At 43.0% G+C, this 26,268-nt stretch overlaps 1 protein-coding gene across 1 annotated transcript in view; it reads right to left on the minus strand.

Moving 5' to 3' along the window:
* The window catches only part of gcgra (glucagon receptor a), a 55,461-nt gene extending 29,430 nt beyond the window's left edge, over positions 1 to 26,031 (minus strand). Inside the window, exon 1 of the mRNA XM_076883260.1 lies at positions 25,734 to 26,031. The gene's annotated coding sequence lies outside the window, so the exon portion shown is untranslated. The remainder of the gene's footprint in view (positions 1 to 25,733) is intronic.
* Between the last annotated feature and the right edge of the window lie 237 nt (positions 26,032 to 26,268).

A 26,268-nucleotide genomic window follows, 5' to 3' on the forward strand; every position in this document is an offset into this window, starting at 1 on the left:
AATGCACAGGTACAATAAGCAATCTGTACTTTTCTAATTATTCTAACTGTCTTAACTATTTAAACATCTTTCAGTATCCTGCTCTGTTTGCACACTACAACCTGGGTTTGCTACTTATCTGTACTTTAATTTTAATAACTGCACAGTACTCTGTTTTAGTAACTATTGTCTATGATGTAAATATGTATAAATTGTGTGTGTTTATGTTCTATGTCCTGTGTCCTGTTCTGTTTGTATATGTGTTTTTTTGCGGATGTTAAACCAAATTTCCAATTGTGGGACAATTAAAGAATTATTCTATTCTATTCTATTCTATTCTATTCTATTCTATTCTATACTTTTAACTAAAAAAAATTATGTTTTTACAACAGACTGCAGTAGCAAAGCACCAAAAGATAACAATTTAAAAATGGTTCATTATACTTTGAAGACAGTAAACTACAGTGAAGGTGAGACTGGTATTGTTTATGTTCATGGGTTTAGCACAATGTCTTTCATCCCTGTCGTTACTGTCACGTGGTTGATCCTCTCTGTCTATTTCTCTTTGTGTGTGCATACGTGTCTCCACTTGATGCATAGCTCTGTGCCAATCAACTGGCACACCTGAGACACTTTCACTTGTCACGCTTCACAGTATTTAAACAAGGGCTGGTCCTAGCCTGCTACGTTATGATGGGCAGCTAGAAATAATAGGTTGAGAAGTACAAAGCTCAGGTTTCTGATCATGTTAAGAGGTCTGCATAATCTGGAGGCAGACTTTAAGCTGAACAGAGGTCCTAAACAGTGCGTTTGTAGAGCTATTTTTCCATATGCTGAGCGCAACTAGAGCTGGCCTGGATGCAAACATCAGTTCATCTCTCTCGGCTAGATTAACCAGTCCTCACATACAGTCGGTTTCCTCGTGTCGTTATTTGATCTCTGAGTAATCTTTGTTTCCTTGCCTCAGGTTGTGCTTCACTCATCAGCGTGCTATCTAGTCTTTTTGGATGAACCCAGTCTGTCCTTCTCACTTCTCCATGTATGACCTACCAGCCAGCCTGCATTCTCCAGCCTTCTCCCTTCATCAGCTCAGTCCTCCAGCCAGTGCAAGAAAACCTCCCACTCCCAGAACTCTGTTTCGTAGCTTTGCTATTTCTGCAATATCATAGTAAACCTTGCTTAGTTCAATCTTCTGAGATCTTTGAGAGAGCCAGAATGTATTCATTTTCATGAAATACAATGAAAAATGTAACATTATTCACAATACAATTCCCAAAAATGGGTTTCATACCAGAAATTTATTGCTGTCCAAAAACTATTAATTGTATTATGCTATTCCATATGCAATAAATAATATCTGTTATTCCAAGTCAACTGCAGTAAAGTATAAGGGCTTTCACATGCTATTTAAGTCATTGTGTTATTTGCTGTTAATGTTGAGAAAGGAAACAGGAAACAGGTGTGAAGATATATTTTACTGTGTTTGTGTGTGAGCGTATGTGCATGCGTTGATTTTGAGGTACCTTTGGGTCTAAATATTACTGCACATTGTGAAAAACGAAGTAATTGTAAGTACTTCAAAACCTGTCCAAAACGTTAACAGAGAGGCTCATGGGAGATAAATTAATTATGACTGCAAGAGCCACACAGATAATGAGCAGAGGTCGACAGTTGTGTGGCGTAATGAAAAATTTGTGCAGCGTTTCCTACTGCCAAACCCAAAGCAAGCTGAGCTAATTTGTCTCAGTGTCACTTGGCTCCCACATCTCCTGCCCACCTCCTCCTATTCATGGCTCATATTCCTCATCTGTGTTGTCTCCCTCCATTTCCTCCTCTTAGCATCTGGCTCATCTTTAATCTAAAACAACTGGATTCCCTACAACCACTTGGCCAAAGACAGTGAAGCATCTTATTTACAGCTCCATCTCCGCAGTTACACACGCATAATGCGCTGTCTTAGATGCACATGCTTATAACACTCCTACATAAACACACACTCAAAGCACATGACACACCTATAAAAAAGGCTTAAAGCCGTTGTTATTCAAACTGGGCCTCAAGTGCTTCGTAATGCTCCCAAAATAAATTCACCTACCCAGAGGCGTTTTAATTTGGATTTTTTTTTCATGTGTCTTCTACTCCAACTGTTTGTTAACAGCAAGAACACCGTCAGGCATGTAAGGCAGCGTTTGTTCCCTCCAGAGCTTCAGCGACATCTTAAACAGGCATCAAATGTCACTTGTTCTCCCGCGACGATCTACGGTTCACTAACTGCGACTGATCCCCGCTTATGAATGAATTAATGACACAAACAAATTCTCTATGAACACAGCCTAATATGCAGAAACAACACACAGACAGCTGAGCCATGGATATAGACAATTTGTCATTCTGTCATCTACAAAATCCCCTACAGCATTATTATTCCCCACATGTCTGTACAATGGAGATGTATAACCATGTAAAAACCATGCCCTGTGTCTCATCACTGACAAATATGCTGCACCCATGAGAAAATATGGAGCAGGGGAAACAAGAGAGTGTCACGCAGGGAGCAAGCGAGCATGCAGCGAACTGCAAGGAAAGTACTAAGTAGCTGTTGATGTAATGTAGGTCAGGAACTTAAGAATAAATCTAGGGCCTCCAACAGGCTCTGCATGTCATCGGGGGGTCGCTATGCTGCAATAGGTCATTTGTCTCACATTAATATGTACGCTATTAGGACCAGGTCTCCGTCTAGCTGGTAATTTCTTTAACACTACAACCAAGGGAGCCACTTTGGCCCTTTGGCATTTTAAAAAAAATTATGAAACATGAATTTAAAGCCTATCATCTCATATTTCAAAACTTTTCCTGAAACAGGTTTAATCATCATAAATTTTGCGATTTGTGGGATAAAAAGAAAAAAAAATCTCTACCACCTATAGCTAGAACTGCTGAGAACATCATTTTAACGATAAAAAAAACAAAATCAATCAATCAGATGTTCCCAGAAGCCAATGTGATGATGTCTGTGGCTGAGGGGGGTAGAGCAGGGGCCTATGAAGCTGGCATCGTGATCGCCATCTCGATTAGCTAACCCAGGGTTTCATAATCCAGTTACAATTGAGTTCATATTGAGGGGGCGGAGTTGGCAGCAAATAGATGTGCTGGCAGCAGAGCAGCTGATTTATTCCCAACTTTGTTTTATTAATTTCAACAATGACATACAAAGTTAGCAACAGCTAAGTCAATCTTGATTTCAGAACAGTGGTATGTCCATTATACCATCCAGCCCCCCAACCCAAATTCTCCCCCTACCAGGTCCACAATAGACAAAACACCGCAGAGAACCAGTCTCTGCCCACACACACACACACACACACGCACACACACACACACAAAAAAACAAAAAAAACAAAAAAACAAAACAAATCAAAAAATAAATAAATAAAAAAAAACCCAAAAAACCCCCAAAAAACAACACCTCAGGACCCATACACATAACAAGCATAACCCCCAAAGAACAACAACAACCACAACTCCCCCCCCCCCCCCCCCCCCCCCCGTAACCAAACAAACAAACAAAAACAAACAAAACAAAAACAGAGAAAACAATAGCAGAGAAAGAGAAACAGAGCAGCTGATTTAAACTGCAGTTTAGTATTGAAGCCTGCAGCTTTCATTTACAAAGCAAGGAAAGAAACTGCAAAAAATGCAGACTGTGTGAGTATTGGTTAATTTTTTAATTGAGATTTTTAATTGAAGTTAAACCCTTTCTTTCTATCAGTGACCCAGAGAAAGATTGTCGTGCTTTTATTATATGTGCTCCTGCCAGACTTATAATCCTGTGTCCCACACCGCTCACTTGATCATTGGTCAGCAGCTTCTAGTAATTTAGAATTTCCTGATTGGCTTGTACAGCTGACTGGGCAAACTTTGGAAATGTCTCAGATTAGGTCATCTATCTCACTAACAGCACTCTAACTAAAAACATACCTCTTAGTCAACAGTTTCTGCTCTTCTTAAATTATATAAGTATCATTCCTTTGATGATTTTAAATGTCTTAAATAAAGTGACTTAACTTGGCTAATTTACTCTCACAGAGGACTTGCCAAGCTTAAATTACTCATTTATACAGTTGAATATATTTTCATCAAATAATTCAGTTCTACTTGGAAACATTTATTCAATAAACATTTTTTTAAAAGTATTGATTTAAGTAGAAAAACCAATTAAGCAAAAACATCTGTGTGGCATTTGCAGTTCAAATCAAACATTAACCACATTTAAATCCTTGGCTGTCTCTTTTTATTGGAAAAAAGAAGCCAAACAAACTTTGGATGGAGCTCAATATGTCTGTACACTGTAGCATGGTTGCATCACAGCGGTGGTTATCTCAGCCTTCACAAACAAGCCTGTTAGAAGTGTGTAGGAGCTGTGTAACGTAATCGGCAAACAGAGACTAATTAGGCAGTAAAAGAGATGAGCACACACGCACTAACACTTCCTTCTCATACTTCTATTCCTGTTAGTGCCTGGCACTGACTATCATCCAACCCAGTGACCTTTGTGTAGTCTCTATAGTTAGCCTGTTTTTAAATTTCCTCAACAACTAAATTAATTATCTTAAAGGACTCAGGAGTGACCTTAAATAATCCTACACTACAAAAAATGTGTAATGACAAACACGGGGGGCGGGATTACACTGGAAATTGGAAAATACTCTACGTGCTGCAGATAAAAGTATCTGTTTCACATCTCCTCTGCAGGAAGGCTACACCCTGCAGCGATTATAATGTGCCATATCAGAAGAGGGTGCACAAAGATAAGTGGGATTACAAGTGAGGGAGCTTAAATTACAAGTGTCACTCTTGGGCTAGCTTGTATTTTTGTGCAGAGGAAACGGTGAGATGCTTCATCTTAACTTGTGCAGTAATAAGCTGCACTTACTGTCTGATACTGCATTAGAGGCCTGCACAGCATCTATTGTGGTGAACGGGGATGATAAGGCAATCAGTTGGCCTTTTCTAAAAACAGACTGCAAGCAGTTATGGTCAAGGAGTCAAAAAAAGACATCGTCATGAAGTCGAGGAGACATATATTGACTTATTTTCAAGCTATGGTACAACCTATTGTGTAACCTATGATAAGAAGATAAAAAAGAACGACTCTTTATGATAAACCTCATGAAGAAAAATGGCTTGTTACTGAAACTCCAGTTTCTAGTAAGGAGTTTCAGAGAAAGTGAAGCCGAGGTCATTTTCCCTACTGTAAAGGCCATAACATACTGACGTGTCATGTAACATTGTAAGCGGTGTGTTTTAGTGGAAACTTCGTCCTCAAAAGTCAAAAATCAATCAATGATGAGATGGTCCTGATGATTCTAAACAAGAAAAGGACCAAGCAGAGATTCTTGGTTCAGCCAGTTGTCACAAGAAGGCAGCAGCAGGGAGAATTCTGAAGCCGAGAGAGGTCACTGGCAGAGTTGGGCCACATCTAAGGAGGCAGAGAGCCTTTGACCTGGAGCAGCATCTAGCTATGTGTCTGAAACAAAATATTTTTCTACTATTTGTACATTCAGAACTGGTATGCGTTTGAGCTCCAGTGCACTTGTTGCCAAGTGAAGCGGTCTGTTTGGTCAGATCAGTTTGAGCTTGGTTTAAAAGAATAAATGCCACAAATTCATCTAGTAAAATCCTTCTTAAAATAATTTATTAAATATGTGAATTTAAAATATATGCATGGATTTTACACGCGTGGTCAATAAAGGCCTTCATCTTGAACAACATTTAGATTTGACTGGGATTCATATTTGAGCCTCTGTGAATTGGATGCTGATGAGTTGCAAAGAGATCCTACCACATTTTAGCCAGTCACCATAGTCAGCCTAGTTCATTTCCACTTACTTTGCATGCACACATTTTAGTGTACATTTTAATACATAATTTTAAACATTCCCTAGGACTTTAGAAATGAATATATTAATATTTTATCCTTGTGCGTTGTCAACGTTCTCTAACCAAAGTGCAAACTGTAGTATTTCTGCAAAGAGGTTTGACCTGCTGCAACATTTGCATTTAAGATTTGTTGTGCTGGTTGTCTGGTGATGGATGTAATGCAAAAAAGTCTTGAGCCTCCAGAAGACCTTCAGTAGTATGGTGCAGGCCTTTGGAGAGCATAAATAATACTCCATAAAAGCAGCTTGTTGGTCTGTACTGAATATTTGATGTGTTTAGTTTATGACAACATGTCTGAAAGACGACAGCGAGCTTAATTAATGATAACCCTTTAAAGAAGATGAGCTTTGACAGGAGAGAACTGCCCACCCGAGGTATGAATCATCACATGGAAAAAAGGAACTAGCGACTAGGTCAGCTACGCATAGCTTGGGGGGGGTCAAGGAAGGAAAACAGATACCCTGACTTTGCTCACTTCTGCAGCTTATAAATGTAATGAGACAGTTAATAGTTCGCCTTAGTTTAAACACAGCTATTCATAAAGAGTCACACTGGTGGAAAATCTTGCAGTATGCAGTTTCAAAAAAACAGCCTCCTCATGCTGTAAGTAGTCATGTGAAATGTAAACAAAAAAGAAATTGGGGAAAATGACTTTGTTGTCCTTTATATTAATGTGGCTATTTGGAACAGCCACTAGCACTTCGGATTTCTGGTTGACAGCACAGTGTACAAGCCACTTGTTAAGAAGCATAACTCCATACTGTGCATATGTTGCAAATGGGGTGCACGCATATATTTAAACAATTAAATAATACCATTCATACGTTTCTGCTTTGCTCGACTTTCATTTGCAAAATAATTTGTAGCAAATGAAAAACTGAGAGATCGAATCAGCTGCTTCTCATGTGAGTGTCTATCTTAGTCATGGACTGCAGCTAGCAATGACAGGCTGTTTAACTGCAGAAATTCTACACTTGTCCCTAGGTTCTGGTTAGTGTCCACCAAATTTGCAGCACATCTCCAGAGCAGAAGAAGGCCTGCTGACAAAAACTGCAGTCCAAGATAGTGGAATTTGAATATAACCATGGGAAAGCAGCTAAATGATATCAAGGATGACCACAAGAGCAACGGGATCAGTGAGTCATGGGACAAACACAGCAGACTTCGTTTTTGTTTTTTTTAACTGAGAAGACAATCCAATTACTAAAGGTATTGCTATTAGTAATATCAATGAATCTATTTATCCATCCATCTTCTGCTTATACAACTTAGGGTTGCCCGGTGGTTCCCAGCTGTCACAGGGTAAAGGCGGGGTATACCCTGGACAAGTAGCCAGTCTATCACATGACACTCACAGTCACATTCACACTTACAGCCAGTTTATATTCACCAGTGACCCTAACCCTGTTGAGACCTCTGCCTCAGCAGAGTTTCTTTAACCCAAACCTCCTTATGATTTGTTTGTTTAAAACTAACAAATTGTAAGCAATAAATCATATAAACCATGCAGCCTTTAGCAAAAATGATACAAACAAAACTTCTGCATTTATAAATTTATTTCTTCAGCCCTTATGCCTCCCTATATAAACTTTTCCAAATTGAACCATCACCAAGTTTTGATCTAACCAGTGCATCAAGGCATCAAAGGACATCTTGTGCCTACGCCTGCAACATCACTGGCTGCTGACAAAATGGCAGTATTTGATTTTTTTTCCACGGAGAAAATTTTTTTGGGATGTAACATTACTGCCATAGCCAGTTTGAAGCCGGCTATGACATTAACATCGGTTTAGTATTGCAATGATCCTGTCACACAGCCTTACTGTTCGCATAAACAGCACCAGTGCAAGACAGCGCAGCATATGTCAGAGAAGACTGCAGAAGTTACTTTGCTCTGTATGCTTTTTTAAATGAATCAGTAAAACTAGCACCAGAAATTTGTGTTTGTACCTATAACAGATGGCTGCACGTTGTGCATGTCTGAGTGCTACATATGAAGAGAGGTCAATGTCTCCCTCACTGTGTACACAAAACACAGAGGCCCACGTCCAACTTCCCGTCAAAGACACACTGACTTCAGCGGTCTGTTCAGTGAAGGAGGAGGGCATGTTGTTTTTCAACTCCAACTAACAATCCTCGCCACTGAAAACCAAAGAGAAAGACTTCATTCATGGTAAGGTAGCACAAACAAAAATATTCCTCTGGGAGACATTAGTCTCACATTGTCTCCAATTCAAATCCCTTAATTTACATACTCATTCCAAACCGTTTACCAATTACAGCACTAACGACAAGCAGCACTGCGGCAGTGACATTTGGTTTATGTGTAAGCTGTAAGACGCATGTCCTGTTAGAGTTCGTCAGACACACCCAATAACTAATGCCAAAGAAGTTATAAATTTGTTGGCTAATAGCATAAGAAAAACCATTCAAGGCAATGGGCGTATGTTCTGTATTAAAGTCACAGTTCTAAGTAGGGAGATAGATGAGAAAACTGATAATATTCTCAACTCCTTGAGCATATTAGCTTCCCTTAATATTGTGCACAGACAGCTCAATAAAGACAATTGGTTCTTTTGTCTGGGGGCTTGTGAGGTCAACAATTTCATGACAGGAAATAGAATAATACTAAATAAGGGATGTCAAACTCTTCTCGCAGTGTGGGCCACACACAGCCCACTTTGATGCTAAGTGGCCCGGACCAATTCAATTTGATTTTTATAGCACTAAACTGTAGCCTTTCTGTCAGTGTAAAGATGTTCAACTACACATAAAACCTGAGATCTTAATTTGAATTAATTTAAATTAATATTAAATCCTTAATTTAAGAAAATTTGTTACTGTTGCTGTTACTTTCCCGTAAGCACGTGGCATTACTGCGTTACTAAACCGTGATTTTGTTTGTGAGAGTGTCTCATGACAATGATGTAAGGGGACATTCGTGGTAACAGACGTGTGCAGATCAACAATGGATAATATATAGAGTGCGGGAGAGAGTACGATTGTGCAGCATTTAATTCGTGGAAGTACTGACCTTACTTTGAGTTTGCTTCTGTAAAAAGTGACAAAAACATTAGCGTCTGCTGTACACTGCGTGGGAAGAAAACTTCTTTTTACAGCGAAAAAAAACCCTTAAATTTCTGAGCAAGTACCTAGCAAGCTGCCTCGGGAATATGAAATTCACGGAGAAACCCCCGGATCCTACCGCTGTCATGACCGCTGCGGCACTGGGCAAACCTCCACCTGCTCCGCTCCTGCTAAACAGGTGAAAATAGATTTAAGAATGACAGGACTCAGGCTATGTCCACACGTACACAAGTATTTTTGAAAGGATTTTCCGTTTTTTTTTTTTTGTTTTTAAAGAAATCCCGTCCACACATGCAGTTTTAAAAAATGTCTCCGTCCACATGTAAATGCTAAAAACGATAGGTTGGCCAATCCGAAGTCTAGAAGCATGGGAGGGAAAGACTGAACAGGGTCTTGTACTCTCACAAAACCTTAAGTACTTCTGAAAAGTTTTTGTTTTTCTGGAAGGGCAGATAATTTTGTGTTACTTTTCAAGTGCCTTCATCATTTCAGATGTTAATAACTAGAGACTATTTTTGGCTGTTGTGTAGACTCACAACTTAGGAATGAACAAAATGCATACAGCATACATAAATTCAATTTTTGGGGGGGACTGAAAGGTCTATTGCTTTATTACTTATTCAAGTTGGGTATCATATTTTTAAAAAGTAACTAAGTAACTAATTACTTTTGCAAATAAGTAATCAGTAGAGTAATGGGATTACTTTTTGGAGAAGTAATCAGTAATTAGTTAATAATTACTTTTTTCAAGTAACTTGACCATCAGTGATCATTAGTGCCACAACTGAGTAAAGATGACCAACGTTGAGCTATTGGCGTGCTGGATCCTGCTATATGTCCAAAACTGTCCCTGGAGCCTCTCTAGTCTCATTGTTCTTGGTGTAAATCTGAGAGAAACTGAGATGAGCTGCTCAAGCTGGTACTGGCACATCCAGCCTGAAGCTGTATAATATAGTAGTGCAATGTGGACAATGTAGCAGTGCTAATCTCTCAGGATGAGGAGATACTTCCTTGGAAAAAAATCTAGTTCCGACATGCCGCCTTACTGGACGTGGGACACGCTGGGTCAGCGGTTTCATTAGAGGGCAGCCACAACCAGCAACCATTGCACAGCTGCAGACTGTACTCATCCAGAAATAGGGAGAGCAATTTGTCAACAACAGATCCAGAAGCTTGAGCAATCTATGCACACACAGGTGACTGCATCACATTAGATGAGGCCAGACCTCATATTGAACTGTTTGTATGTATATACAAAACAATATCCATATTCTAATTCATTCAAATCAGTAACAATCAAAATTGTATAAAGATGCTCTACAGTAGCCTGAGACTGAAACCTCTTGTTCTGAGCAGATTCCGCCTCATAAGGGACGATCTTAATGCTTGAATACAGCATAACGTAGTCTCCGCTGGATGTTGGTTCTCGTCTCTTACTGTACACTTAAATTCCACTGTGTTTTCAGCACAGCAACAGCTGGTTAAGACTGCTCCATCAAACATCATTTTACCTGTTTTGGTTTTAAAAGGTGGAAAAGGTGAGTTAGGCAGGAAAGTTAACTTTTGTCCCCTTAGTCACGTCACCAGAGCCATTGACAAAATAGAAGAACACTGAGAGGAAGGCCTCTACGACATTGGTTTCCAATACAGATTGTTGGAGGAAACCCAATTTTCTTGGGTACACAAGATTTAACACGATGCTGACTTATATCCAACACTGGATTCAGGGGTTCAGTTATGCACTTTGATGCGATACTTGGGCTCTATTCAATGGGAAACCCATTAACAAACTGTGCACCTGAACAGTTGTACAGCCAAACATTTAACATCAAAAATAAGACCACATGAAAAACATCTTATGAAAACCTCATCTTTTTTTTAAATTAAAACAAGAAAACACTGAAACAAATTTTCCAGATTCTCATGGACATGACCAGAAATTTTCTATTTATTTTAATCCTTAAAATGTAGAACATTTTTTGACTACGCAGCAATCTGCTTTCCTTTTGTCTAATCCTCTGTACTTTAGCTGTTGTTTACCTTGTGTCTTACAGAGCCTCGCTATGTGGAGGAGGCAGCCAGTCGCTGCACTTTTCTGATTACTTTCTGTGACCTGAAGCATTTTCTGCGCCATGCTCTTTGCATGAAGACCTCACTTTGAGTAAACTATGTTGATTTAACATGACAAGTGCATGCACAACTCTATTCAAAGTGTTTGCTTTTCTTCTGTGACATCTTGGGCCTTCAAACAAAGATTATAGTTGTTTTATATACTCAGCGAGGATTAGATTTGCAGAAATAGCAGGATGGAAGCAGTTTAAAATTTGCCAAACCTTCAAAAAATACATACATTGGAGCAGGGGCATTTAAAAAAACAACAACAAAACATTTCATTATGAAATGATGAGTGAACGAGAATTCAGAGATTATTTGTCTGTTGATGGAGAAAAGTTGTCCTGATGTGCGACCCAAAGCCCACAGAAGAAGCATGGTTGCAACAGTTTCCAGCTGAGCAGTCACTGAGATAAAGCAACTGTTGTTTGTGCTCTCTACTGTGATAATAGGCTGTGTTAGGGAGCAAAAGGATCTATGTTTGACCCTCAACTCATATAGATACAACAAGGGAGCAGGGGGTATTTTTAGCACCTAACAAATGGAAAGTTGCTCGATACCTCTGCCTGCTTCAGAGTTTACAAAAGTGAAAGCGTTCCTGTGTTCTTTGATCTTTTTTAAATCCTTTGCTGCTCCTATGCAGGTATTGATTCCTCTCTGATAAACGCTCAAGTCTGTACTTTGTATGGAAATATTTCAGCGCGCACCGAGGAGGACTTGACCTCGTGCGGAACAGACGTACTGTCACGCCCCACTGAGACGTGAACGTATCTGTCACCTCAAATTTTGATCCACAGCTTGACCCATAGTGGCCCGGCTGAAAGGCTACAAGCACATGGCCCCTGTTCAGCAAACTGATGCGTGTAGGTCGGTCATTAGTGTATAATCATATGAGTCTGACTGGGTGATTCATCTTGGAGAGAGAGAGCACGAGTGATATGTCTCCATCATCACAACCCACTGACTTCTGTCATGACTTATCTGAGAAATAATTCCAATCATGACCTTCAGCCTGTGAGGCGACATATCCCAGTCCATCTACAACACTGATTACACTTAATGAGCAGGTTTTTTTGTTTTTTCTGTAAAGCACGATTTACAAAAGACCCTCAGAATTTAGTCTAAGTATTAACATATGGCAAAGAGAGCGGAAATCTTACTGTTTCACATCTGCTGAGCTCAAATATCAAAGATACTCTACTCCCACACATATGCAGCTACTCACTTTATAAAATCATTGCGGGTGACAGACAAATATATGTGACTTTGAAAGACGTATTTTTCATTTAGGCCCTAACAGATTAATATAGGAAATCTACAAAGACAAAAGAGTCACATGGCTTGGTGCAGTCTTAGATGATGCCAAGTAAAGCAATACCAGTGCAATGCAGTCTGTCATTCAGTACCTCTTTTATCTTTCTTCCTAAAAAGATAAATAATAGAGCAATACCGGTCTGCTTTCATTTTTGGGGTATTGAATATGGGTTTTTGTAAAAAAGACACAGTTGCATCTAAGACGTGTCCATGATGCACCGCATCTCACTCCTAATGGATTACATATGTACTCTTGAGCAGGGATTCTTGATTCATTGGCTACTCTTCATATTTCAGCACCGCAACTTTTTCCTAAACCCAACCAGTGAGTAAAAACAAAACTGATCACTGAACTGAGCGAGCGAAATCAAAGTAAAACAAAACAAAAAACAGAGGCCAACACGGTCTCCTGGCTGCGTGCTATCTCTGTGAAGCCAGCAGCTTCTGAAAAATGACAGCATCTATCACTGCTTACTCCTGTCATTGGTAACCTGCTGTTGTCATTCTTCTTCTTCTTCTTTTTTTTTTTTGCTTTCTGTTTTCATTCTCTTCAATCTCTTTCCTTCTGTTATTGCAGACTCGTCTTAACTAACGGTGGCAGAGATTTATTTAAAAAAACCCAAAAAAACCATTTAAAATAGACAACGGTGTTACAGGGGCCACACAGGAATCTGGATGCCAACATTTTGCATTTCACTTTTCTTTTCTTTTTTTTAAACAACAGCATGGTGATTCAGTGACAATAAGAGGGTCATGGGTTCAAATCTACAGGCTGGCTAGATAGATGATTCTGTCTCTCTCCAACATGTCCAGGGTGTGCCTTTTACCCAATTACAGCTTGGATTTAGTAAAGCTTATCCAATCATGAATTGGAATAGAATTGAATAATCAAAGAATCATGATGAGTGGACTTGTTTTTGTCCTATCTTTGATTTGAACCAGGTTTCACCATGTAACTCAGAGTTTTCACGTTCTCTTTTTATATCGTCATCACAACAATTTAAGTATTGTGATTTAAGTGCATTGGAGCAATTGTTGTTGTGATTTGGTGATATATAAATAAAACTGAATTGAGCAGAAGAGACAGATAAGGTCTCTTTCACATGGGCCTAGAGACCCACTGACACTGGCACTGGCAGGTACTATGATTGCTAAAGCCCCAGTCACACCTAGAGACCAGTCAGTGACATTTTTCCCTAGCAACTTCTGGTTGCTAGGGAAAAATGTATATTCTACAACTGATTGTTCAGTGGTTTCTGGACATGGTTGCTGTTGCTAGGTGAAACTGGTCACGAAGAGGTAAACAGTGCTCCACTGAAAACATCTCTGGGATTGCTTTGGCTGCAGTTTGCCAACTTGTCTTCACTAAGCAGTAGTGAACCTGTACTGTACAGCTGTTCACTGTTGTTTTTAAATGTGGTTCAGTTGTTGTTCAGTCCAAACATTGTCTATTTCCCTTTTGGGTCACATGAACTACCGCTCTGAGCGATAGTTAGTTGGATAGACCAGTTGACATCTTCCTTACTAGCTACAGGTTACTGTGGCAATCCGCTAGCAATCAAAGCAATCACAGGGACGCCTTTAAAATCTGACCATCAGAAAGCTTTACTAAGTAGGGCTCACTCTCTAGCTTTTAAGCCTAAATTTAGTTTCAAAACAAACAACAACAACAACAACAAAAAAAGAAAACAAATGCAAACTTTAAAAGATACGTCCTCCCAATGGTTAAAATTTTTATGAATGGAGGAATGTACAGTGTGCTTCAGACACCACAGCAGTAAAACCTTCCACCAACCATTCAAAGGTATGAATGAAAGATTTAAAAAGTGCACTCTTGTAACAAATTTAATTTCACAACAATTGTTCTTCTTATGACACTAAACAAGTACTGACTGAAAAGGGTGCATAACGCTTCTCAACTTCCCTTAACGGGCTCATACACTGGGAAAATAAATCCTCAAACTATTCCATGGGACCTTCTTAAACTGACGGAATGAAGAAAGGAAGGACATAATTTACGAGTCTCAGTGCATGGCTGATATCCAAAAGGAATGTGGTAAATCTTCGTGCTGTGAAGCTGAAATAGCAAAGCTCCTAGAGAACCAAGAATGAAATGATGCATTTGGTTTCTGAGCGCCGCATTTCTGGTTTTCCTCTATTTACTCCATTATAATAGGTTTCTTATGTTCAGCGTGTGTGAAAATGGAAAAAACAATGATGCAATGATTTCTGACTGAGACTGTAAGGCACATTCTATAGCGCAATTATATATTAAATCAATTTGAAAACCACTATTTGGCTGTTTTCTTGGCAACCGCAAAAGCTCTGATCGCTTTTGGTCGACACTGCAGAAACAGTTCAGTCTGTGCACCATGAGTGGACTCTTTGGGCATGTAAGATTGATTGTCTTTTGTTCACAGGGGCAGGAAGGTACAATGCTGCCTGCCACACGGGCCACAGTAAGTGATGGAATGTGCTGCACTTCATATCTGATTCTGCTGTGGGTACGGAGCAGAGAACATGCAGGAAAAGGCAGCAGACGCTACGTAGAGACCAGAGAGCAACATCGGGACATGGCCCAGATGGGCATCAAGGGAAATAGTTTCCAGCCAAGACATTAAGTGTGCACATACTGGCAAAGAAACAAGAGCACAGTCTAGCTTGCACTGTGCGTTGTGTGGAGTAAACAAAAGAAGCAGCAATGAGCATCCAGAGTAGGCGCAAGGTTTTTCTTTTTTAAGCCATAACAAAAAAGGCTAAAAATGAGGGAAGGTGTAAGGCAACCACTGGGTAAGTCCTTTTCTGGTGCTATATATATCAGTTTATTGCTCTTTAAAAGCAAATAACTAATTAAATTTTTTCCTACAGGTGTTGGAGTGGTTTCATAAAGGAACTGAGATGGCGCTCTGCTATTGACACTCTGCTGAGTGTACTTGGGAAGATTTAATAACCTCTTATCTTATCAGTTTAACCCAGTGCGCACCTGAAAGTTGGAACAGCAAAGTCAACCATTAAACTGTGCCTCGAAGCTACGTGGACGTCGATGTATATTAAATAAGCAGTAGATGTTTCCTGCTGCTAACAGAAAGGGATTAGTTCTAATTTTTCCTGTTTAATTGTGTAAATAAAGATCGGGTGTGCGCACTTGTGACCATGGATGTGTGTGTGTAGTGGCTTTCCGATAGGTCACCGAGGTGATGTGTTGAAGGCAGACCTACCGACACGTGTCAAGTTACGGCTAAAAAAAGGACAATGTCCGCACATTTACCTTTGACTTTTCCACTAAATGCTAGCTGCACTCTTTTATCCGCATAGAACGTCACAAATCACGCGGTTGGGTAGACTAACCAAATTTGCGCTATGGTTACACTAACTATGGTTACACATTGTGACAATGCGCGCCACCTGGCATACATCAAACTGAATAAATAAAGTTATCGGTGACTGCCTCCTAGTTCATGGAAAGCGCATCAAAATGAAAAGAAACAAAAACAAATTTATTAATAGATTTATTTAGAAACCAACTCTATGTGACAGTAATTCAAGCCAAGGTAATTTTGTGTGTGTTTAAATAAAGCTTTTTGCCTGTATACAAAACTTGGCTTACATTTCATACAGCGTTCCGTCCTATAAAGTGTCTGACATTGCATGTTTGCATACAAACTATAAGTTGCTGCCATCTTGTGGCCGCACTTGGCTACTGTCTCTGGAGGCAAGCTTGACTCTGAGCCACTGGAGTCTGTAGCTGCTGTCATTTTCAAGGGTGTGTCCTGGAAGCTAAGAGGCCAGGAGCTTTTTTGTGGTTCTTTGCACTTAATCAGTATTGCATGCACTATATGTTAATTATGTTTCACTGCTCTAAGATCAGTTGCAATCTGCATGTTACCGCAGAAGGACAGTTAGAAAGTAAGTGAGGATATTACTGTGATTTTTCATTTCAGCAGATTAGTTTTAGCCAGGAAAACCTTTATAAAGAAAATTCACATAATGAAGAGGGTACTGTGATCTCTGGAATGTCCCAAGGTTTTAAGTTTGTGTACGTATGGTTTAGAGCCTAAAGTCTTTGTTATATTTTAGTTCTAGTATATATCAGTTAATTGATTATTGGTGTCTGTGTTTCTCCGATTGGGACATAGTATGAATAATCACTTGGTTGGCTGGATGCAAGTTTAATGAGTTGATTTTCTTTTTCTCCCTCATTTCTTAAAAAATATTAACCATGTCACACAATACTAAAGCTTCAATTCAGTTTGCTTTTATTATACTAATGTATTTCTTTTTTTCCATTAAGGTGTAGGGCTGTTTTTCTAATCAGATTAAGAAATGTTTTTCTTTTAGAGAAAGCCATACTACAAAGATATGATAGTACACAATATGATGGTACTGTGTGAGCTCAACCTTTAATATTCGCAATAGTAATATTACCCATACAACACTGATGGGGAACATGGAAGGGTGAGTATCATCTCTGCTTGCCTTTCAGCAACAATCACCCCACTTTACTGGATTTTTGCATAATCACAATGCATTTTAAGCTTTTCACTTGCTATTTTACCCTCTCTTGGCTGCTTTGACTCACACGTAGGAGCATTGTCCCCTAACCACAGGGCTACTGGTTTGATCCCCAACCCTGGCCTCTTCAGATGGCGCCACAGCCTTAGCACCCAGTGGCCACAGTACGTTACAGCGATTGCAATTTCAATTTTTTCTGTTGTTGTTTTTACATTTTCCTAGCTAGCAAATTGAGAGTTTGTTTTAGGACAACAGTAATTTCCCCGTTTCAGTTGTCTTCTTAAAAAGATGCACTCTGACAGGAACACTCTGCACTTCTTTTCTATTTGTTAGACAAAAAAAACAGCAATGTCAAATTTATGATAGTGCAACAGCAGCTTTTCGGTTCATTACTTTTGTGCCAACATGAATAATAGATTTGCGGTGCAAAACATTTTCACCTATTGCTGTTGACTGAGCTGGAGAGACAGAAAGAGAGCACATAATGTATACATTTGTATTTATGCATGCACTTCACAGAGATTTCAGTAATTTTGTTTATGTCCAAATGAGTCATGAAATTTGTTTGTGTGCCTCTGTGTAATAGAATTTGCCTTTTTCTGATGTAGTCATGAAGGAAATATGCAGGTAATGTAGTCAGTCTAAAAAAAAAAACTAAAACTGTATTTTTTTTCTTTTTCTTTCTTTTCACATGCTCTCTGATTACACTATAACAATAATTGACTTCCTTAATCCCCAATATGATGCACAGATCCATAAGAGAGATGACTTTTACTCCTTTTTCTTTCTTCTTTAATTGCATGGACTGGCCTGAGGATAGAGACGATGAAATATCACGTACAGTTCGATCTCCCGAGAATTTTTGTGTTTGCTCATGCAGGTATGAGTGTATTCACATTGTATGTGTGTTTTGCGGTCAAGCTGTTATGAGCTGGAGGGGGCACAGGGCTAAGTGGAGCCTAGCAGCAATATCTAGATGGATATTGTGGACTTCTCTTTTAACAGAGTGACAGCACTTTGTAGTGGAAGCTATTCTTAGAGCCCCTGGTTCAATTGCATTGGTCCAATTGAATTGGAGGATGCCGTGCCACACAGGACATCCATGGTCACTTGATGGGGCTGACACAAACACTCACACTCTTACACTCACACCTGTCTATCACACCTCCACGAGCGTTAATCCAGCTGAGGCTCTCCGGATCACCTTCTTCGTTCTGTCTCCTTTGTTCGCTCACACGTTCTCTTCTTTTGTCTCTCCAGACACTCTCTATCGTTATCTCTTCGCTATTACTCCCTCTCTCGTCTCAATTGTCTTAACCACAGCCGAGGGAAAAGTACAAAGTTAAGCTGCAAGAAATTACCAAGGACGCTGTATTTCTCTGTTCTTGTTGTGTCTCTCATCCTTGTCTTGTTAAGGCGTCTCATAATTAGGAAACCATGGCTATTTTTGAATGTTGTCTATCCGTAAATGAATCTCTTTGCTGCGTTTTTAAAAAAAACTACCTGCTGGGTCAAACTCATTCACTTATGTGTAATGGTGTAATGTAAATTATCAGATGCTCCCATTGTGTTTTCATATAAAAAATAAAAAACAAAATGAAGTGAAGCAACTTTGGACAGCTGATGTATAAACATATTAATGTTTTGCACTGGTATTAAGTAAAATCTGACAAAGGGGTTTTTTGTAAGTTATCTGGCTGCTTAGATGACGACACTGACCACAATATAATGACCTTACTCAAGTGTCTTCAATGCAACTAAACAGCAGGTTTGAAATTAAAACATACGTAAACATACTTTCTTTTCCTGGAGGAAAAGAAAATGTCCTTTACAAATGTACTTAATTTTGTAAAGATGTATTTCCTAAATTAACTTTAAATACATTTCAGCCCATTGATGTTGAGCTGATTCTCATGTAGAGGACAACTAAACTCCTTTCTCTATTTCATGGACTCCCTCTCACAATTACTAACTGTGGATGTTGTCCAGTTGACACTGACCAGTAGAGCCGTGTCTCTATTACCACAGGTCCCTCCCATGATATTCATCTCAACATGCCAAATGTTTTTTAAGAAAAACAACAAAACCTACATTACTTGACTACAAGATAAAGACACAAAACTAACTCCATGACAAACACACATTTATTCTTGCTTTACCATAGAGACTTTGACAAAAAAACACCTGCTGTATTTTCATTTAAAGGAAAGGAAAAAGTCCCACAACTAATATCACACTTTTTGTTACCAAACAAAACTGAATGAAGAGATATAGCAGTGATAGTGAGTAGAGCCACTTGACTTTCAGTGCGTCCTTTCTATGTGAACTCTGACCAAGAACAACTGTCATGGTCCTGGGCCATGTTGGCCCAGTGTTCTTAGTTTTCTTGTATGTTTGTATTTTGTTCCTTGCTTAGGCCATGTTTTCTGAGTTGCCCTGTTGTGTTGTTCCCTAAGTGTTTTCCCTTCATGGCTTTTACCCCCTGTGTGCCCCTCTGTGTATCTGTGAGCCCTCGTCTCTCCTTATGTTTTATTCCATGTTTCCCCTGCCCATTATGTCTAAGTTCTCCCCGTGCTCTCTCTCCTCCTGTCTGAACCTCTGTGCACTTCCTGTTTACTTTGTGACTCTCACGCCCGTACATGTCATGTTCAGTTCACCCCGCCCTGTCTCGTTATGATTATCAGTGTCACCTGTGTTCCCCGTGTGTTCCCACTTCCCTCGTTAACCCTCTGTGTATTTCTGTCTGCGTCTCCCTCTGTTCAGCGTGACGTCGTCCCTCATGCCGTGTGTGGATCTCCCTGTGTCTCTCTGTGAGTTCTTAGTTTGGTTTCCCAGTTTAGTTTAGTTTGTATATTTGTTCTGCCAGCGAATAAAGCTGAGTTTTGAGTTCATTCCCTCGTGCCTGTGAGTCCTGCATTTTGGGTCCTACTCCTGCCTGCCGCACGGCGATTCATGACAGTACGACGTCACCACAACATGGACCCAGCGGATTCATCCCGGGAACGTGACCTCTCCCGCATCCACCGCCTGATCGAGCGGGTTTCCCTCACTAAGGACGCTAAGACCATGGCAGTTGGGATTAACGCTATAGAAGCGATCCTGGAGGGGAATCCTCATTTGCGCACACTAAAGGGATTTATGGGCTTCATGGACCAGCTGCATGAAGCCCAGGAGGTGCTACAGGCTCGGGAGCTTGCAGCCTTTGTCCGCGCCCAGTATTCTTCGCCGAAGCCGCCGCATCGGCATCGGCCGCAACACAAGGAGCTCTCCGCGGAGTCGGCCGCCGTACAGCAGCAATTGCAACAGGGGAAAGGCGTTTCTGCACCGCGGCCACAGAGCTCCACTTCTTGCCGCTCAGGGCTTGATTCACCTGCCTCCTGCTTGGCGGCGATGTGGTCGCAGGACGAGGACGTCTCTTCTCCATCGTCACCAGTTTCTCCTGTCGCCTCAGCCCCTGCCGCCAGGAGGAAGCGGCGCCACCGCCGTCGTTCCTCACTACAACCGGAGCCCAATCACTCGTCAGAACAGCAGGCAATGAGTAGTGAGGTGAAGGCGGTTTTTTCCATGGACATTCACCCCGGCCCAGTAGAAAGAAAAGACTCCCTGACTAATTATGTTGATGCTTTTTCCGCTGAAGAATCAGAATGCATGGGCAAAACTCTGATTGTGCACCCTCTGTTGGAGCCTGCTAAGAACTCTTCTGTCGATACAGAGTTAACCCCGGACGGTTTGAATTCAGTTTTGACATGTACTGCTGAATCTATGAATGACGCTGTGGGTTCGCAACCCAAGAATGGGGAGGGGGACTTAACGGGCTGTTTCTGCCCTGTTCTCTTAGAGCAGAGAAGCCTAAGCAGAACTGTTTCTTCTGAACTCGTTCAGCTAGTTAAACCGAGCCCTAGAGGCTTAGGGGAGCCTATACCACCCCCTGCATCACGCTCACTACAAACTCCTCCTCAACCGTTAGCCCATTCAGCAGCCCAGCTCGCTGTTCAGCTGCCCTCAGCTCAGTCAGCTGCCCAGTTAGCTACTCCGTTACCTGCAGCTCAATCATCTGCTCCTTCACTAGTTTCATTCTCACCAACGGTCACTTCAGTCTTTCTCAACCCAGTCTCCTGCTGAGCAGCCGACTTTTCTCACTCGTATCAAGCGGGAAAACATGCTCAACAGGACTGTTTTCGTCCCTCGAAAGCTGGCCCGATTAGAGACATTTACTACCTCCAGGGCCTCCCCAGAGTCCGAGTTTCAACCCGCAGTTGACTCTGGACCCCTGGGGGCTAAGGAGTCAGCCGAGGACTGCACCCAACTGTTGCCTCCTGAGCCTAACCTATGTGTTGCTCAGCCCCAGTCAGCATCAACGCTGCCAGAGGCCCGTGCGCCTGCTGGTCCTGCTCTGTCCCTGCCAGAGGCCCGTGCGCCTGCTAGTCCTGCTCTGCGTTTTCCAGAGGTCCCCGGGCCTGCTGGTTCAGAAACTGTTCTTGCTGGGGGGCCCGAGGAGCCCGTCCAGCACCATGCCTTGTCTGCTGGAGGGCCCGAGGAGCCCGTCCAGCACCATGCCACGTCTGCTGGAGGGCCCGAGGAGCCCGTTCAGCTTCCTTCCACGTCAGCTGTACAGGCTGGGAAGCAGCCTGCTAGGAATGGCGTGAGCTTTCTCTCCGCCTCGGACTGCTTTCTGCTTCAGCCGTCTCTTCTGGCTGGAGGGTCCGAGGAGCCCATCCGGCCTCAAGCCACGTCCGCTGGAGGGTCCGAGGGGCCCGTTCAGCCTCCTGTCTCCGCTGGAGGGTCCGAGGGGCCCGTCCAGCCTCACGCCTCGTCAGCTGGAGGGTCCGAGGGGCCCGTCCAGCCTCCTGTGTCAGCTGGAGGGTCCGAGGGGCCCGTCCAGCCTCCTGTCTCCGCTGGAGGGTCCGAGGGGCCCGTCCAGCCTCCTGTCTCCGCTGGAGGGTCCGAGGGGCCCGTCCAGCCTCACGCCTCGTCAGCTGGAGGGTCCGAGGGGCCCGTTCAGCCTCCTGTCTCCGCTGGAGGGTCCGAGGGGCCCGTTCAGCCTCACGCCGCATCAGCTGGAGGGCCCGAGGAGCCTGTCCAGCCGCCACCTGCGACCGCCTCGTCGACGCCTGGTCCAGCCTCAGCCTCTGCAGCGCCGTCTGGTCCGGCCTCAGCCTCTGCAGCGCCGTCTGGTCCGGCCTCAGCCTCTGCAGCGCCGTCTGGTCCGGCCTCAGCCTCTGCAGCGCCGTCTGGTCCGGCCTCAGCCTCTGCAGCGCCGTCTGGTCCGGCCTCAGCCTCCGAGCCTTCGTCCTCGTCTGGTCCGGCCCCCGAGCCTTCGTCCTCGTCTGGTCCGGCCCCCGAGCCTTCGTCCTCGTCTGGTCCGGCCCCCGAGCCTTCGTCCTCGTCTGGTCCGGCCCCCGAGCCTTCGTCCTCGTCTGGTCCGGCCCCCGAGCCTTCGTCCTCGTCTGGTCCGGCCCCCGAGCCTTCGTCCTCGTCTGGTCCGGCCCCCGAGCCTTCGTCCTCGTCTGGTCCGGCCCCCGAGCCTTCGTCTGCTGCAGCCTCCTCATCAGCTGCTTCGTCTGGTCCAGCCTCCTCATCAGCTGCTTCGTCTGGTCCAGCCTCCTCATCAGCTGCTTCGTCTGGTCCAGCCTCCTCATCAGCTGCTTCGTCTGGTCCAGCCTCCTCATCAGCTGCTTCGTCTGGTCCAGCCTCCTCATCAGCTGCTTCGTCTGGTCCTGTGCCCACCAGGCCATGGCCAGCACGCCTGAGACTGGAGGGCCGCCGCTGCCTTCCGCGCGGTCGGCCCCCTGAACTGCTCCGTCTCCTTCGCCGCCGCCGCTGCCTTCCACGCGGTCGGCCCCCTGAACTGCACCGCCTTCGCCTGAGTGGCCGCCGTCACCTTCCGCACGGCCGGCCCCCGGACCGCCTTCGCCTGAGTGGCCGCCGTCGCCTTCCGCACGGTCGGCCCCCGGACCAGCGCTGTCATCGTCGCCGCCGCCTCCCGCGCGGTTGGCCTCCTGAACTGCTCCGTCGTCTCCTTCGCCGCCGCCGTTGCCTTGCGCACGGCCGGCCTCCTGAACTGTTTCCACGTCGCCGCCGTTGCCTTGCGCACGGCCGGCCTCCTGAACTGTTTCCACGTCGCCGCCGTTGCCTTGCGCACGGCCGGCCTCCTGAACTGTTTCCACGTCGCCGCCGTTGCCTTGCGCACGGCCGGCCCCCTGAACTGCTCTGTGTTTGGGTTATTTTCTTGGGCTCCGGTGTTTGCTGTGCTCTTCTTTTGTTTTCTGTTCCGGGCCCTCCGTCCTGGGCCCCCGCCGCCCGCCCTGGGTTGTTTTCTGTTTGGTTTTGTTTTTCTGTGTTTGGGCTGTCTGGAGCCAGCCCTTGAGGGGGGGGTACTGTCATGGTCCTGGGCCATGTTGGCCCAGTGTTCTTAGTTTTCTTGTATGTTTGTATTTTGTTCCTTGCTTAGGCCATGTTTTCTGAGTTGCCCTGTTGTGTTGTTCCCTAAGTGTTTTCCCTTCATGGCTTTTACCCCCTGTGTGCCCCTCTGTGTATCTGTGAGCCCTCGTCTCTCCTTATGTTTTATTCCATGTTTCCCCTGCCCATTATGTCTAAGTTCTCCCCGTGCTCTCTCTCCTCCTGTCTGAACCTCTGTGCACTTCCTGTTTACTTTGTGACTCTCACGCCCGTACATGTCATGTTCAGTTCACCCCGCCCTGTCTCGTTATGATTATCAGTGTCACCTGTGTTCCCCGTGTGTTCCCACTTCCCTCGTTAACCCTCTGTGTATTTCTGTCTGCGTCTCCCTCTGTTCAGCGTGACGTCGTCCCTCATGCCGTGTGTGGATCTCCCTGTGTCTCTCTGTGAGTTCTTAGTTTGGTTTCCCAGTTTAGTTTAGTTTGTATATTTGTTCTGCCAGCGAATAAAGCTGAGTTTTGAGTTCATTCCCTCGTGCCTGTGAGTCCTGCATTTTGGGTCCTACTCCTGCCTGCCGCACGGCGATTCATGACAACAACAAATCCTTTTTTCACCTTCTTCTTAAAGAACTCTTTTCTGTTAGAGCTTTGGGATCCTGCAGCTGATCGTGGTGTAAAGTACTAGCTAACAGCACTCAGGGCAGTGAGAAGGTCAGAAAGCACTCCCAGCTTTCGCTCTCTGGCCCCTGAGACCAGATCGCAGTCTGAATCATTTAGCTGGAAAGTTGTTCCAAACCACAATGTACTGCATGCATATGAAGGTCCTATATCTATGTAACAAATCCAGCGATCCCTGTATTGTCATTCAGCATTTTTATCTGTGGCTATACCGAAACTCATGACTGTGGAAAGTTTGCCACACTGATTGTAGCTGCACTTACAGAGCAGAAGCTCACTTTATGTATCGCAAAACCTCAGTAATGTTTATTCTGTATGCACTGAAACTTCTGTGCCACCCACTAATGTTTGCAAATTAAGACTAAATACATCATCCAGTGGGGCACCACTCATTCACCGAGTGCACCTGCACACACAGACCCACCGAGGAGCATGCCTCTCTGATGCATTACTGCAGCAGCAGCTGTAATAGTAATGAATATGCTTGTTTAGTAATGTGCCAGAGGTGTTTGCCTAACAATGGGCACATTTATTAGCCACACTATGCAAAATGCACAGGGGACTAAGGACCAACATGTTCTCTCATGTGATGCTGCTCAAGTAGGTTTAATTAGGATCAGAAACACTTGTGGACAATTAAGTCCCCTAACAATTAAATTCTTATGTATTTTATGCACACAGAAACACGACTGTAATTATTCTGCCTGTACATTATTAGATGCATGCGTAGGCATACAGAACAGGGTCGCGGGAGTTAATTTGCTGCTGCATTGAAATTTCAAAACACAACAAACAGATTTACACATATGCACATGGTGTTAATTAAAAATCTTCAGGTTCCTAACATGTATTTTGTAACTCTCTCTGAAACAGTTGCAAATAATTGCGTGAAGAGGGTGACTACTTTAAGCTGAGTGGTCCGTTGTTTTGGACTGAAGTGGACTAGGTTTAGTCTGGCTGAGCTAATAAGGCCTCTCGACTGCCATTCGTACACTGTGGACACCGTAGCGCTGTAGGCTACGGGAGAATGCAAAGCAGCAAAGTCACATTTAACACTAAATTAAGCCTGTACGTTCAATTTAAATCCACTTTAAGATTAAGAGATTCTTAAAAATTGATCCTTGCTTTTCCACAATGATTTGCTTAATATACTATTTGCACGTGCTGTAAAGGAGTCAGGAGAAAACTTTATTCATCCTTCAATTATTACTTCTATCATTTTAATATTTTTTTCAATGTGCTGTTGTGTAAGACCAGTAAGACCACTTTTCGAAATACAACACACCGTTTCTGTATTTTTGCACAACCATTTATCCACAGAACACTCGTATCTTTGACATGTGGGACTCAAGATCCCAGATAAAAGACCGTTTAGATAACACGGCCTTTGAACATTAGCGATAAGTGACACTAAATGCAACTGGAGGGATCCAGAAACACGTTTCCAGAAATGTAAATGTGTTCGAACATGCAGCAGAAAAAGAGAGAGAGAAATCCTTTCATTTCGTTTCGGCAATTCCAATTTCGGAAAATAATAATAATACCGATTAGAGTTTTATTAAAACCCTTCTTGGTAATAAATATTTTAAGGTCCATCAGCCTGCAACATGGCCAGAATGATGAGATTCTGCTCACGTGAACGAGCTCACTTGTGTCAATATCAAATATCAAATTAAACCAAACTCAATCAAAAATAAATGCAAGGCAAATTACCGTTGACAGCACGGGATTCCGCCGATTCTGCAGATGTGATCTTTCACCGCTGCTCATCATCTGAGCCGCGTATTCCCGGTGAGTTCACGCGGCTCCGCTCTAATCCAACTTTCACAATAAATTACAGCTCGCCTCGCAGATAAGTTGTCTGCCCTGTCGGGAGAACTGTTTGAGGAATTTGGCGAAACTCTTAAAGTACGGAAAAATGATAATAATACAAAGATATTAAATAAATGTATTAAAGTGAACGGTTTGGTTCTGTCTTTGTACTGAGCGCGAGCGCACAGCTGCTTACTTGCGCTCCTTGTACCCGTGTGACGTAAGTGACGAGGGGTGGGGAGGGGGGTCATTTAAACACTGGGTCAGGGTGTTGTAGCGTTTTTCTGTGTCGTTTGACGAACGTGGGTTGTTTGAATTTCGGACTGGACACTGAGCTCTTCGTTAATTAGGGCTGATTTGTTCTCGTGTCTTATTCATCTGGTAGCTGCAAACATTTGAACTGAGCCTCATTCTGCCTACATACACACCTTATATG

Source organism: Maylandia zebra, linkage group LG4 (assembly GCF_041146795.1).
Source record: "Maylandia zebra isolate NMK-2024a linkage group LG4, Mzebra_GT3a, whole genome shotgun sequence".
Classification (NCBI taxonomy): Eukaryota; Metazoa; Chordata; class Actinopteri; order Cichliformes; family Cichlidae; genus Maylandia; species Maylandia zebra.